General features: G+C 42.6%; 1 protein-coding gene across 3 annotated transcripts in view; it reads right to left on the minus strand.

The window, feature by feature from the left end:
• Positions 1-11,306, minus strand: part of PBLD (phenazine biosynthesis like protein domain containing) — a 31,444-nt gene extending 20,138 nt beyond the window's left edge. The window contains exon 1 of one of the 3 annotated variants that reach the window (XM_053304594.1): positions 11,180-11,306. The gene's annotated coding sequence lies outside the window, so the exon portion shown is untranslated. The remainder of the gene's footprint in view (positions 1-11,179) is intronic. The other 2 variants (XM_053304596.1, XM_053304597.1) reach the window with 2 other exon arrangements.
• Positions 11,307-13,993: the final 2,687 nt, after the last annotated feature.

Raw genomic sequence — 13,993 nt, forward strand, 5'->3', positions numbered from 1 at the left:
AGAAAAATAAATAATACATAAATAAAATGATCCCCTGTCCCCAAAGGTCTCACCATCTAAAAAGAAACATAAGGTAAACATCAGCAACAGCCACTGGTGGGATGCTGTGCTGGGGTTGGATAGGGCAGTTGCTCACTCCCGCTGCTAAATATAAGAGTATCGCCACTTTAAAACATGTCTCATTGCTCAGTTAGCAGGGGTTCTTCAGACGAACGCTGCTGTAACTGTGAGCAGTGCAGTGAGAGGGTGCAGGAGAAAGACATGCCAGGGTTGCACTTCCAATCCATTTTGTAATGTTAAGGGGCCTTTTAAGATAGGGCTTTGGCATGTCTTAATCCAGCCCTGCTGGCAACTTTCCATTTTCCCTGTCCCCTGTGCTACTTTCAAACTTGCAAGGGTCAGTTTTGAAAGGGGGCTAGGCCCCTCTAAGTTTGTGGGGCAAGGCAGCATTTAGTGCCTCACCTCAGACACTGTAATACCTTTGGCCACTCTGCTGCCTTGTTTTTGTTTTGTGAATAATTCCTCTCAGACTGTCTTCCCCACAATGCGTTCCACCCTATCTTGCTCACATACTTAAACAAATGATCCTTCCCAGACACCTGTTCCCTGCATTGAAACAAGGAGTGGTGTCAGCAATTTTGATTCTTTAAAATTATAAAAGTCTCTGTTCACCCCACCAAAGGTGGACCATGTCATACCAGTCCATAAAGTATTTGAATTTCCATCAGTTGTTGATCAGTGTCCACTAATAGACAATGATCCCCTTTCTTCCCACTTCTCATCTAATTGATTGATTGATTGATTGATTGAAGTGCCATCAAGTCGGTGTTGACTCTTAGCGACCACATAGATAGATTCTCTCCAGGATGATCTGCCTTCAACTTGGCCTTTAAAGTCTATCAGTGGTGCATTCATCACTGTCGTAATCGAGTCCACCTTGCTGGTCGTCCTCTTCTTCTCTTTCCTTCAACTTTCCCCAGCATTATGAACTTCTCAAGGAGTTGGGTTTTTGCATAATGTGTCTAAAGTATGATAGGTTGAGTCTGGTCATTTGTGCCTCGAGTGAAAATTCTAGATTGATTTGTTCTACACACCATTTGTTTGTTTTCCTGGCTGTCCATGGTATCCTCAAAAGCATTCTTCAGCAAATGCCAAAGGACAGATAGTAACTGATTCAAAGAAGATCAAACAGAGATGGAAGGAGTATACTGAAAATCTGTACAGCAGGAACGTCAACATCCAAGATACTCTAGAAGATATTCCTTACTTGCAGGAACCTCTAGTACAGGAAGATGAAGTTAGATCAGCACTCTGGTCATTACCAAGTCAGAAAGCTACATGAATTGATGGAATAGCTACAGAAATATGGCAGGCAACAGAAGACAAATCAGTCAAGGCTCTAACCAAACTATGCCAGCAAATTTGGAGAATGACACAATAGACAACAGATAGGAAGAGATCAGTCTACATACTCATAACAAAGAAAGGAGACTTAACAGATTGTGCAAATCATCATACAATATCCTTAATTTCACATGCTAGCAAAATAATGCTCAGGATCATCCAGCGTAGATTAGAGCCCTATGTGGAAAGGGAAATGCCGGATGTTCAATCTAGTTTCAGAAAAGGCCGAGGAACAATCATTGCTGATGCACGCTGGATAATTGAGAAAGCCAAAGAATACAAAAAAGAAGTCAATAAGTGCTTTATTGACTACAGAAAAGCATTTGATTGTGTCAACCATGTCAAGTTGTGGAATATCCTTAGGAAAGTAGGCATCCCAGAACATCTCATTGTTCTCATGAGAAAACTATACACAGGACAGGAAGCCACAGTCCAGATCGAACATGGTGAAACAGACTGGTTCCAGATCGGCAAAAGAGTAAGGCAATGCTGTATACTTTCTCTGTATTTATTCAACTTATATGCTGAACATATACTGAGAGAAGTTGGATTGGAAGAAGATGAGCATGGTGTTAAAGTTAGATGAAGAAACAAACTTGTGCTACACTGATGACACCACCCTGATAGCTGAGAATGTGGATGATCTGCAAGCTCTAGTAATGAAAGTCAAGGAGCACAGTAAAAAATTGAGACTACAACTAAATGTAAAGAAGACTACACTAATGACAACGGGTACAGCAACCAGCCTCAGAATTGACAATGAAGACACTGAAGTTGTGGATAGCTTCTGCCATTTAGGATCGACTGTCAACTGTAAAGGATCCAGCAGAAAAAATATACGCTGCAGACTAGCACTTGGTAGGGTTGCAATGAAGGCCTTGGAAAGGATATTTAGATGCTATGATGTGTCTTCACCTACAAAGATTAGAATTGTTCAGACAGTAGTTCCCGTGACTTCTCATGTACAAAGTATAAGAAATGCCAGTAAGCAGTATGTTTTCAGAATATATTACAAACTGCTGGAACTGTACCAATCCATTGCCCTATTAAAAGCACACACACACACACACACACACACAAAACTACACTTGATATACTAAACACATATAAATGGCAGTAACCACTGCAAGACAAATTTAATATTTATTATTAGCACAAAGATATTCATCTACTTCTAGCTGACTTATCTGTGTGCAAAAGCAGCTTACTTTAGTCAACATAGTAGTCTCAAGTATGACTAGTGGCAAAAGTAATTATTCTTTAAAACCCTGGTCTATGTTAACTGAGTGGTCATAAAATAAATTTAATTCTTAACAAAATTAAGTTTTGTTAATTTGTGGGTTGCTAAATATGCTGGTAAATCTACACATTATAATTTGCTCTGTGACACTAGGATGGAAATCAAATACGTCCAGAAATTCTACTTTGGGAAAGTACTAGTGACTATAGTATACTCAATATTTGTGTTATCCACCAATCAATATTCTAGGGGTGTTGAAGGAGGGTGTATGAGCTTGAATCTCACTCCTGGGTCCTGCTTTGTGTACATGCACAGTTAAGTGGCCCCAGAGCCAGTTCATCTGTATAGGCAACCTAGGCAGTCGCCCAGAGCACCTGATTTTAAGGGGTGCTGGCACCGCTATTATTTCATTTTTGGATTTTGGCTTAATATATTCTAGGGTAGGTTCAAACATTTTCAAACCAAGTGAATGGATGCCCTCTGTTTGTTTGGAATGCCTGGAAAAGAGGAGTTCACTAACTTTCCTGTCTCCTTTTTGCTGGGTCAAGACAGCACCCAAGCCATATTCAGAAGCATCAGTAGTTACAATAGTGTGCCTGTTGGTGTCAAAAAAAAGTGAGAGCAGGGCTTTCATCAATGGCTGATTTAGTAGTCTGAAAACTAGCCTTGCAGGATGCATCCCAGTTAAATGCTACATTCTTCTTTAAAAGAAGATGCAATGGAGCAACTTTTGAGGCAAATTGTCTAACAAATTTAGAGTAATACAGAGTTCTAAAAAACTCTGAGTGCATCCTTGTGGTGTGGCTCTGGTGCTTCCCAAATAACTTTCGCCAAGTCTGTTTTGGGATGCACGCTATTCTGAGATATTGTGTGTCTCAAGTATGTCATCAAGTGTGTGCAAAACTGACATTTCTCTGCAGAGATAGTAAGTCTGTGTTGTCTGAGTTTTCTTAAGACTTCCGTCAGTTTAGCATCATGCTCCTCAATGGTTTTGCTATACACTCAAACGTTATCTTGAAAGTAAGTGATGCCATCCATAGTTCCCAAAATTGCATGCGTCATTCATTCAAATACCAAAGCTACAGAGGCTAATCCCAAGAGCAGTCTTTTGTATTGTAAAGGTTCTTGTGGGGGTAATGAAGGCTGTGTATTTGTGAGAATATTTGAGCAGAGGAATTTGATGATAGGCCGAAGACAAGTACAAAAGTTGTGTGCAGTGAGGCCTCTTTTAGAGTTAGCAGCATTTCATTGATATTGGGTAATGGATGACAATCCACTACCATATTGGAGTTCACACCTCTTAAATCTATGCATATTCAAAGTGTACCGTTGGATTTCCATACAAGAACAATGGGAGAGGCCTATGCTGATGAATCAGCCTAACAATATCAGCATGCTGTAGGCTTGAATGCTCCTCTTTAAGTGGTTGGCGCAATGCTATGGGTAGGTTCCTCACTTTGCATTGTACAGGTATTACATTTGCCTTCACCTGAATTTTATGTTTGAAATGCATGACAGTGCCAGGAATATCAACAAATACATCTGAGAAATCAGCAGTCATATCAGCATATGGATTCACCATAATCTGTTGTACTGGTTCCATCCTATTTGGATCTAACACTATCCGTAGATCTTTCAGATGCTTCCAGCGCAATATTGAGACTCCTTTTTGTGACACATACATTTCCCCCTTCTGCAGTATGTCCCTTGTATTCAGGACAGCAGTGAAGTATTCATTTATGGCAAACAGGGGAATCTCCATATCCCCATGGGTGGATGCCTGAAGGCTGCAAGTGCAGATCTGATGTAGCAAGGAGGGTTTTTTGTAAATGATGTAGCAAGTAGGGTTTTTTTTTGTAAATTTAAAGGGGCTTTTTTTGGAAATGACAGTGTACGGAGAACCAGAATCAGCCAGAATCCGCACTTCATGATCATTAGGTTTAACTTGACAATGTGGAGAAGGAAGCCCTGATTCTGTCACACTTAAAAAACTGTCAGGAAGTGGTTCATCTGCCTCATCCTTCTTATACAATGAATCAGTAATGGAGTGGACAACAGACTTGCAAACCTTAGCAAAGTGTCTCTTTTTTTGCACCTGTTGCAAGTGACCGTCCATGCAGGACAGTGAGCAAGACTGGCTTTGTGGACAGAGTCTTCCCCATTGGTAGCTCCTCCTTTCTTGTGCTGCCACTGAAACCTGGATTTCAGGAGGTTGGGCTTGGGATACCAGAGAGAGTTATTTGGCACAGTGAAGAGCATTTTACACCCTCCTAGTCATCTCTATGATTTTTTTCATGGTAAGTTTCTGCTCCCAGAGCAGTTTTTCACACAGTTTGGAGCCGTTTGTTTTCATAACTAGCAGATCCCTGATTAGCTCATCAGTAGAGTTGGCAAACTCACAGTTTACATTTAAGGTACACAGTGCTGTGACATATTAATCAATGGATTCAGTAAGGATCTAGAACAGCAATCACTTTCAAAGCTGGGTTGAAATGATCATCTAAGAGCAGCTTCATAAGGATTGGCATCCCCTTCCGAGTAGTTAGGAAAGGGTAAATGATTATATATTATTTGGCCTTCAGGGCCCAGGCATACAGCCTTCTGCTTTGCTGGAGTAAAATCAGGGGTCTGTATACTGAGGAGGTAATTGCAGAAATAGGACCTCAATTGTTTCCAGGGTTCTCCTGGAGCAGACAAGAAAAAAGGTGGTGGTGGTGGTGGTGATCTGAGCCATGCTGCAGTGGTTATCCAGTGAAATACAGAATCCAGGATTGATAAGGAAAACATACCTTCAGGAGTTGTGCCGGTCAGGAAGCTGGAGAAATAATCAGCAGCAGCAATAGCAGAAAGCAGTTCAAGAACATAGGCCCAGGAATGCAATGAAATAAAGATGCAGGAACATTCACAAGTTTTACAGGCTCACACACATAGCTGGTTCAAAACTTCATCGCCAGAAGTTTTATAGCTGCTTCCCTCATGAACACAAAGTAATCTTATGTGGATTTAAAGACTTTATTAAGAAATAACTCCATTTTCTCCTTCTTTCCTTCTCTACAACAATATAACAGGAGGGGAGAGAAGAAAGTGGAGACTTCTCTGCAGCCCCAAGCAGAGGGGACACATTCCAATCTCCTATGTTAGATAATTTGCCTGGCCGGTCTGATGAATTTTATTTAAATTATCTTTTAACTAATGTGGCCACTGATATTATCTCTGTTATGGCCAGGTTCTGTTATATTATTTGTAAAATACGTACTGGTTTATTGTAAATGTTTGCTGGTCAATGACCAAATAAATTTATCTATCTTTCCAATAGATTCAGTCCACCACTTTAAAACTGGTATAGAGGGGAAAGCTCAGGAACATTAACTGATCTGTCCTGATCCACTCATATCATGTTCAAAATAAGGCTGCTAGGGAATCACAAAATGTTTATGAGGTAGAATAGGCATGTTTCAGCAACTTTTGGGGAAATAATCTCTGCTAACTGGGCAGAGGGGTACCTTTTAAAGTGGTAACTGTCCCTATCCATCCCAGCAAAAATGTCCTTTTCAGTGACTGCTGAGTCCTTGTATGACAGAATTGCAGCCATAGATACTTTGCTTTAAACTCCTCCCGTTTGCTTTAAGCACCTCTTTTAAAACCTTTGCTTAGAAGGAAAATGATATGATGTCTTCTGGGGTGAGGAAAAGAAGGGCCATAGGTCTTTAATCAAGTTGAATTTTAGTAATACAACCTCAGATGTTTTCTTCTGGCAACAAATAAATACAGCTAGGGAATGATGGAGGAAATAATCCATTTTATTTCAGAAAATAAAATTTTCTTTCTTTTTCTGTATGTGATTGTGTGTTCACTCCATTTTTTGAGCATCTGTTTTCACTAGTTGATTATCTAATTGGTATTTGTTCAGCTGCTTCTCTCCTGCTGCTTATCTATTCTTGTTTCCATTTGTCTTTCTGTTTTATTCTCTGTGTATTAATTAATTACTACTCTGTTGTTAACAGGTGGCCATCCTTCAATATCTCTTTCTTTCGTCTCAGTTCTTCAGCTCAAACATGGATTCCTCTTTCTTGATTTTGTGCTTTTCATATAATGCTTCCTTCCTTTTTCTTGTCTACCCCACCCCAATGCAGCCGCCACCACTGAGCACAGGGTGGCAGACACGGTTGTTCTCCCCCCACGCCCCACTGCCATCTTTTCAAGAATCCTGTGAGGTAGGTTAGGCTGAGAAAAAGTGACTGGTGAAAGGTCTTCCAGTGAGTTTCATAGCTGAGTGGGGAAGGATTCAGGGGCATAGGGATAATGAAGTAAGGGGGGACGGCGGTCCCCCAGCCACCAGGGTCAAGTGCCAAGGTACCACCACACCCTCAGCCAGGGCACACACTTGCCCTCTCCCACACCCAGACAGTGAATGAAGCGCTCGCTGGCTAGGAGCGCAAGTTTTCACTGAAACATTGGCTGTGCTGAAGGGAGAAGCCCAGGCAGCCAGTGTTGCAATGAAACGCTGACTGGGGAGGATGGGAGAGGGTCTGAATGGACCCTCTCCTGGGCAGTGGCCACACCCCCTGCATCTGATGTCAGGCACAGGGGGCGGGGCCAATACCACAGATTGGGCCCGTCAACCCCTTCAGAGCTTCCCCAGTCATAGGGACATAGTAAGCTGCCATATACAGCATTAGACCATTAGTCCATCTAGCTCAGTATTGTCTCCACAGACTGGCAGCAGCTTCTCCTAGGTCAGGACTGGCTTCTCCAGTCAGTGGTTTCTGGTATCTCTGACTGGGAGCTCCTTTCCCTACCACCTCCACAAACAAACTGTTGACTGGGGAACTCTGCAGGAGCTGATGGGCCCCATCCCCAGTACTGGCCCTGCCCCCTGTGTGACATCAGGTGCATGGGGCGTGACTTGGGGCGCATTAATGCTTTGCGAATGCAACTGAAAACCCTTGGAGGCAGGGGAGCTGCTGGAGGACTCTATCCTCTGGCTGCAGACAAGCTCCCTACTCTCTCCCTAGGATTTGAACTCAGATCTTTCTAATTCTAATCAACTCCTCTCTTCTTTCTTATTATTTATTAATTCAGGGTTTCCCAACATTTTTTAATAAGTGTGCCCCTTCTGTCACAAACCTTCAGCTCAGGTACTCCATAGAGATTTTTTGTGTATGTCTACACACACACAAACACACACACACAAAGTACAAAGTTATAGTTATGAAATGGGCTACTCCAGTCATTGGTTACATCCAGACTAAGTTACTCATGTGTAAACCGAGTGAAGTTAATAGGACAAGTAATCTTGTCCCATTAATTTCAATAAGACTGCTTATGAGTAACTTAGTCTGGATGTAAGCCAGTGACTGGAGTAGCCCATCTCATAACCATAACATTATAGTGTGTGTGTGTGTGTGTGTGTGTGTGTGTGCCACATATATATACACATAAAAACACAAATAGTATTAGTACCCCCTGTTGGTAACTCCATATTAATTTATCTTAATTATCTATTATTTATTTTTCTGTGTAAACCGCTTTGAGAATTTTTATTGATAAGCAGTATAATTAGAAGCATGATATGCGTTACCTGGCAACAATATTTATTCTAAGAACTGTGACAGTTTGCAAACAGTATCACTATTTAGGTTCTCCTTACTGCTATTTAAACACCTTTACAGCCCTTCCACTATTTGTCAGCTAAAACCAGATATGTTTGTTTTATATTACATAAGGCAACATTTCTTTGTAGTGGGGTAGAGATCAAGTGCATTCATTGCTTCTGGTGGTTAGCACATATTCTTGAAACCTGCACTTTGAAATATACATTTTCTTCCCATCAAGAATAGTACATACACTTTCTTTATGTATATATTTACACTCAGGTGCCACAAATCTCAGTATTTTATTGGCAAAATCCGGCTCCCACATGCTACAAATCTAACTTTAAAAACTTTTTTATTCAAGCAGACACTAAATCATTGTTTTAGCCAAATACATTTCGAGGACCAAATCCAGGGTTGGATACACACTAGCACTGAAGAGATGGTACAATATAGTGGTCAAGAATGAGCCGGAAAGTCCCTGGTTCAAATCTCATCTTAGCCACAAAACTCACTAAATGTCCTTAAGAAAGGCATTATCTCAACCTCAGCTCCACATATGCTATACTCTGGCACAGTCTCCCTTACAGATCTTTTCTCTGGGCCTTATACAAACTTATTAAATGAGACTCCTTCCCCTATCACAAAAGGCCTTGTCTGTTTGGAAAAAAGGAGGATTAAGTAAAGAACTTCTTTATGTTTTGTGTTTAAGTTCCTTTTATTTCTGACAACTCTATTTGTATTAACAGCCAGACATGGCAGTACAGAATATATGTATAGTAATCATGCCTAAGCATACTGACAAATGCCCTTTAGACACTGCTCCTTGTCCCTGTGATCTAACAACAGTTCTTCTATGCACTCTGGAGACCAGAAGCCAAATTCATTCATAGTAATGATTTACAGAACTTGTAAATCCTATCAGCAGCACAGACTCCCAGTATTCTTGGGAACTCAACATCCCGGATTATGATGATGTTCATCCATCTCCTGCAAGCAGTGGTAAACAATGCTTCAGGGACAGGCAGAGAAACAGTGCCAGTCCTTTTTTCCCTCCAGGGTCTCAACCATTGGCTTTCTAAATGGAAATAATCTGCTGCTCTTACTATTCCGTTACATAATTTAATATTGGACAACAATTGATGTTATTACCATTCTTCCATTACGAGTATCCTCTATGCTTTGTGGTCGACAATCCAGACTGCTCTTCTGGGGGAATAACCACATGAGGTCAAAGCTCTGTAGGATTAGGAAGCTATCCTTGTCTCCTTGTAACAGAACCCTCCAAATTACTGCATCAATCTGAGTGGGGTCTTTGGGGCAGACGTGGCTGTCTAGGTAGGAGTGGCTATAGGAGCTGTCATGGAGAATGCCTCCGCTGCTGAATTTGCAATTACACCACTGCCTGCACGTCAGCTGCCACAATCTTTAGTCTTCTTTCCTCAAAATAAGATATGCCTGAAGAAACCAAGGAACTCCGAGACTAGTATATCTTCAGAAAGTAAGTCATCCAAGAAGGCACACATCTTTATCTCTCAAATAAAAAATCCTAGAATTTCCATGTCATCTCCCTCACTCTCTGTTGTAGAGGAGGCCTAGGCCAGCAACTCATTATTGAGAAAGATGCTTGTTCTGTTCTAGTATTGCTTATGATTGGCTTCAGCAAACCTCACAAGATCTGGACATCTCATACAGATGTACAAAGAATTGTTTGTAGAACATTCTCAAGCCTGATATACAATTTAGTCTCAGGTGTGCTGTGCAGATTAAGTGTCTCCTTTCTTGCCTCTCTCCATACTTGGTTCCTGGTAAGATAACATGCAGTGGAGCACTTCAAACACTTTTAAAGTATTACCGTATTTACCTGAATCGAAGACAACTCTGAATTTAATATGACCGTCTTAAAAAGTAGAGGTTAAGTACAGGTTATACCTGCAAAAGAGGTATAGCGAAGAGGCACCTCTTAATGTGGCGGTTCTCTTTATTTAGCAGGGAGAGAGTAATTGGCCCTATCCACCCCCAGCACAGTTCCTCCAGTGACTGTTGCTGGTGTCTATCCTAAGTTTCTTTTTAGATTGTGAGCCCTTTGGGGACAGGGTTCCATCTTATTTGTTTGTTATTTCTCTATGTTCTCTCCGGTTCAAATCCCCACTGGTACTATATCGGGCAGCAGTGATATAGGAAGATGCTGAAAGACATCATCTCATACTGCGCAGGAGGAGGCAATGGTAAACCCCTCCTGTATTCTACCAAAGAAAATCACTTGACAGCACACTTTACCTTTATAGGTAGTTAGGTAGCATACACTTAGCCACAACAGCAGATGTCAGTATAAATTATTACTTAAAGTAACTGTGTTTAAGATTACAGGCTTAAATCCGGGTTCTAAAAGTTGAATCAGGACTTATTTCCAGATACATGCACATTGGTTTGGGTGTAAACATGCTTAGAACTGTGGCTAAAACAGGCTCTAAATGTTATCGGGGTTCCTGATCACATGAGCCCTGATCTCGAACACATCCAGGAGGAGTGAACATGTGTAGGGAAGCGGAGGAGCGAACATGTGTAGGGAAGCAGAATCATGGTGGCACGAGCCCAACCCCCATCCCTGCACATTCAGTTGAATGCCTGCACGGTATGTATGCACATGTACTTGTATGCGCACAGGGTTGTCGCCACCCGATCTAGAACCTTGAAAAAGCAGATTTCTCAACTACAATAAGAGAGATCTATGTGTTTACGCCTATATGTAGAAACACACCATGCAGACATTCGGCGGAACCCACAGAAGCCCTGCACAGCATACATTCTCTACAGCAGCCCTGCACAACATACGGCCCGCGGGGGCCAGATCTTTTTGCAGTCCCGCTGCAGAGCTATTACCTCCCCGCTCCCACAGTTACTTCTGCGGCGAAGGGGTCCCAAAGAGAAGCCTGCTTACGTGAACAGCTGACAGTCAACCCGCACCCGAATGACCCAAGAAGGGCGGAGTCTTGGCTGCTCGCCTCGGCGGGTTAGGAATGTGCCTGGCTGGCGGGGATAGGAAAAGCAGGAAGAAAGAGGAGAGCAGTAGCCAATAGGAGCCTCCCACCGTCCTCCTCATTTACTTTGATTCACTCTGATTGACTAAGACAGGAGATAGAAAGGGGCGGAGGCGGGGGAGTAGAACAGAAATCTTCTCCTCCACAGGTGGCTATCTCTAATAAACAAGGAATGAAAAACATACTGCTTAGTCCTCTAACAATTACATGCAAGGCAAAAGAGCTTCGTTTGTTAGGCGGGAAATCTGGGAAATGGAGGAAACCAATGTTGGATGCACTTTCCTGGGGAGGGGGAAGTTAGTCCCAACTGGTGGCGGAGGGTAATGTTGGTGAATCGAGAAAGCAGTACGCAGAAAGGTACATTTGAGGAGGAGGCGGTTGGCGGGCTGCGACTCAAACCTGCTGTGCAAGGCGTTGAAAAGAAAATGAGAGCCTCGGCCCGCTTGTAAAGCATATCACAAACATACATAGTTCTTCCACTGTGCTTAGAGCTTCCTGCAAAAGTGATTCCCGGAGTTGAATCACATGTTCGAAATTTCTCCCCACCTTTAAAAGCCTTTCTGTCCCCGCCTTTGCCAACTCTGAAGCTATTTCTGGAAATCCTCTTCCTCTATCAGGCTATGTGGAATTAAGCTATCGGGCTGCTCCTTCCTTCGCTACCGGCCTTCTGAGGTGAAAACTCATCCATTTAGTCTCCTAAATTAGGCATGTGTGTAAGGGGCTGTTTTCTCTTGCTGTTTCTGGTTTGTTTTTTGCTGGATCAAGTTTTAGGTTCTGATGTTTTATGGTGGTTGCATTATTCTGTTGGTATAGTGGTTTTTATTGCATTGCTTTTGGCGGCTGTTCTTATAATCGTGATTGTAGATCTTATTATTGCTTGCTAGCCACTCTCTTGCTTTTCCCACTGGCTTTGCTCGCTCTTTTTGCTTGCATCCTTCCTTCCTGAGAGAGCCTGTTATGCTTGTGGTGACCACACACACTTCCTCCATTTTAAGTGCCCTGAGCCCCCCAAAATCTTAATCGAGCCATGTTGCAGCGATATAGAATACAGTGGGGAATTGCCCCGAGGCTGCTGCCCACGTTCATCTCTCGCCAGATCCTCGTGGCTGCCAGCTCTCTAAAATCTCTTCATTGATTCCCCGGTTTAAAAGAACGTCCAAACGTTAAAAGCTCGTCTAAAGCGTTTTAGGCTGTAATCCTAAATTTCTGTGAAATAGACCGAACTTCTTTAAAAACGCGATTGCCTTGCTGCCGGACAAGTCCAAGCATGTTTACTCAGAAGTAGACTGATTATGCTGTCGAATCGATGTCGACTCCGGGCGACCACAGAGCCATGTAGTTTCCTTGGTAGAATACAGTAGCGGTTTACCATTGCCTTCCTCCCCCGCAGTGTGAGATAATGCCTTTGCCATTGTCACTGAAGTGAGCATCCGCCTCGAGCACCTCCCTATATCGCCGCTACCCGATATAGGTGACTACAAATATATATTTACATACTAGGCACGGTCTGGGGAAGCACATTGGCGGGGATCCGAACTAACAGCCTCTTGCTCGCTAGGCAAGCTGCTTCCCTGCTGCGCGAAGTGAGCCCCGCTCAATTCAGTGGGACTTACTCCCGGGTAAGTGAGCTTAGGGCTGCAGCCTTAGCCTCTCTCCTGATTTTTCCCCCCTACACATTGCCGTCCCTGACTCGGGAAGCTGCAGTGATTGCTGTGTGAGACACAGTCTCCTCTCTCCTGCAGTTTTCTGTTTTGAAGGGGTGTTTAAGATGGCCAGTACTCATCATACAGATGCAGCAAATGTTGAACTTTTCTCATACTTCCTATTTATATCGAATGGTTGGGGCTTTCTTTGCTGGGGGCGGGGAGATTTCGTGCATTCTGATGGTGTGGGTGTGCGCGCGTGTTAGAAAAACTCAGCTCTTGCTATGATTAAACACATAGCTGGGATGCTGATTTCTGAATGAATACAGAGTAAGGGGGAGAGAAGTTGCAAAGGTGGGGAAATCTTTGCAAATGTACAAACAGATGGTGGGGAGTGGGTTCTAGTATACTGTAGTGGTTCGAGCAGCCCGACACAAACAGCCCTGATTTTTTGTAAATTTTTATTTTTAATAATTTTTAATAATTTTAATCTACTGGCCCTGTCCACCCAGTACCTCCAGTGTTTCTTTTTAGATTGTGAGCCCTTTGGGGACAGGGATCCATCTTATTTGTTTATTTCTCTGTGTAAACTGCCCTGAGCCATTTTTGGAAGGGCGGTATAGAAATCGAATAAATAATAATAATCAATGCACTGAAAATTGACCTCGCCTGCCCCCCATCAAGTCACAGTTGATTCAGGCTCACCAGGACCTTTGAGTTGTGTACCCCTGCCCTGCACACATTCACTCACTTAGGTAAGGTTATGAGATCCCTACGGCACAATTATAAGCATGGGGAATCTATGCCTTCAAATGAACATACATAGGTTGGGCCAGGGACTGCTATAACCCTCCACCAAGTGCATTCACTGAATCCATGGATTTTGAAAGGAACTGGTGAACTAGACTGTACCAGGATAGTAGTCATTTCCACCGTCCTGACTGTTGTCAGAAGTGCAATAAATCGACGAAATTGCCTTTGCTTCACCAGCTCTGTTTTATTAGCTTCATGTAAATCTCTAGATCCACTCTTTTACAGAAAATGTATATTTGTTCTTTTATTTCCCTAACA

The sequence above is a fragment of the Hemicordylus capensis genome, chromosome 3, assembly GCF_027244095.1.
Source record: "Hemicordylus capensis ecotype Gifberg chromosome 3, rHemCap1.1.pri, whole genome shotgun sequence".
NCBI lineage: Eukaryota > Metazoa > Chordata > Lepidosauria > Squamata > Cordylidae > Hemicordylus > Hemicordylus capensis.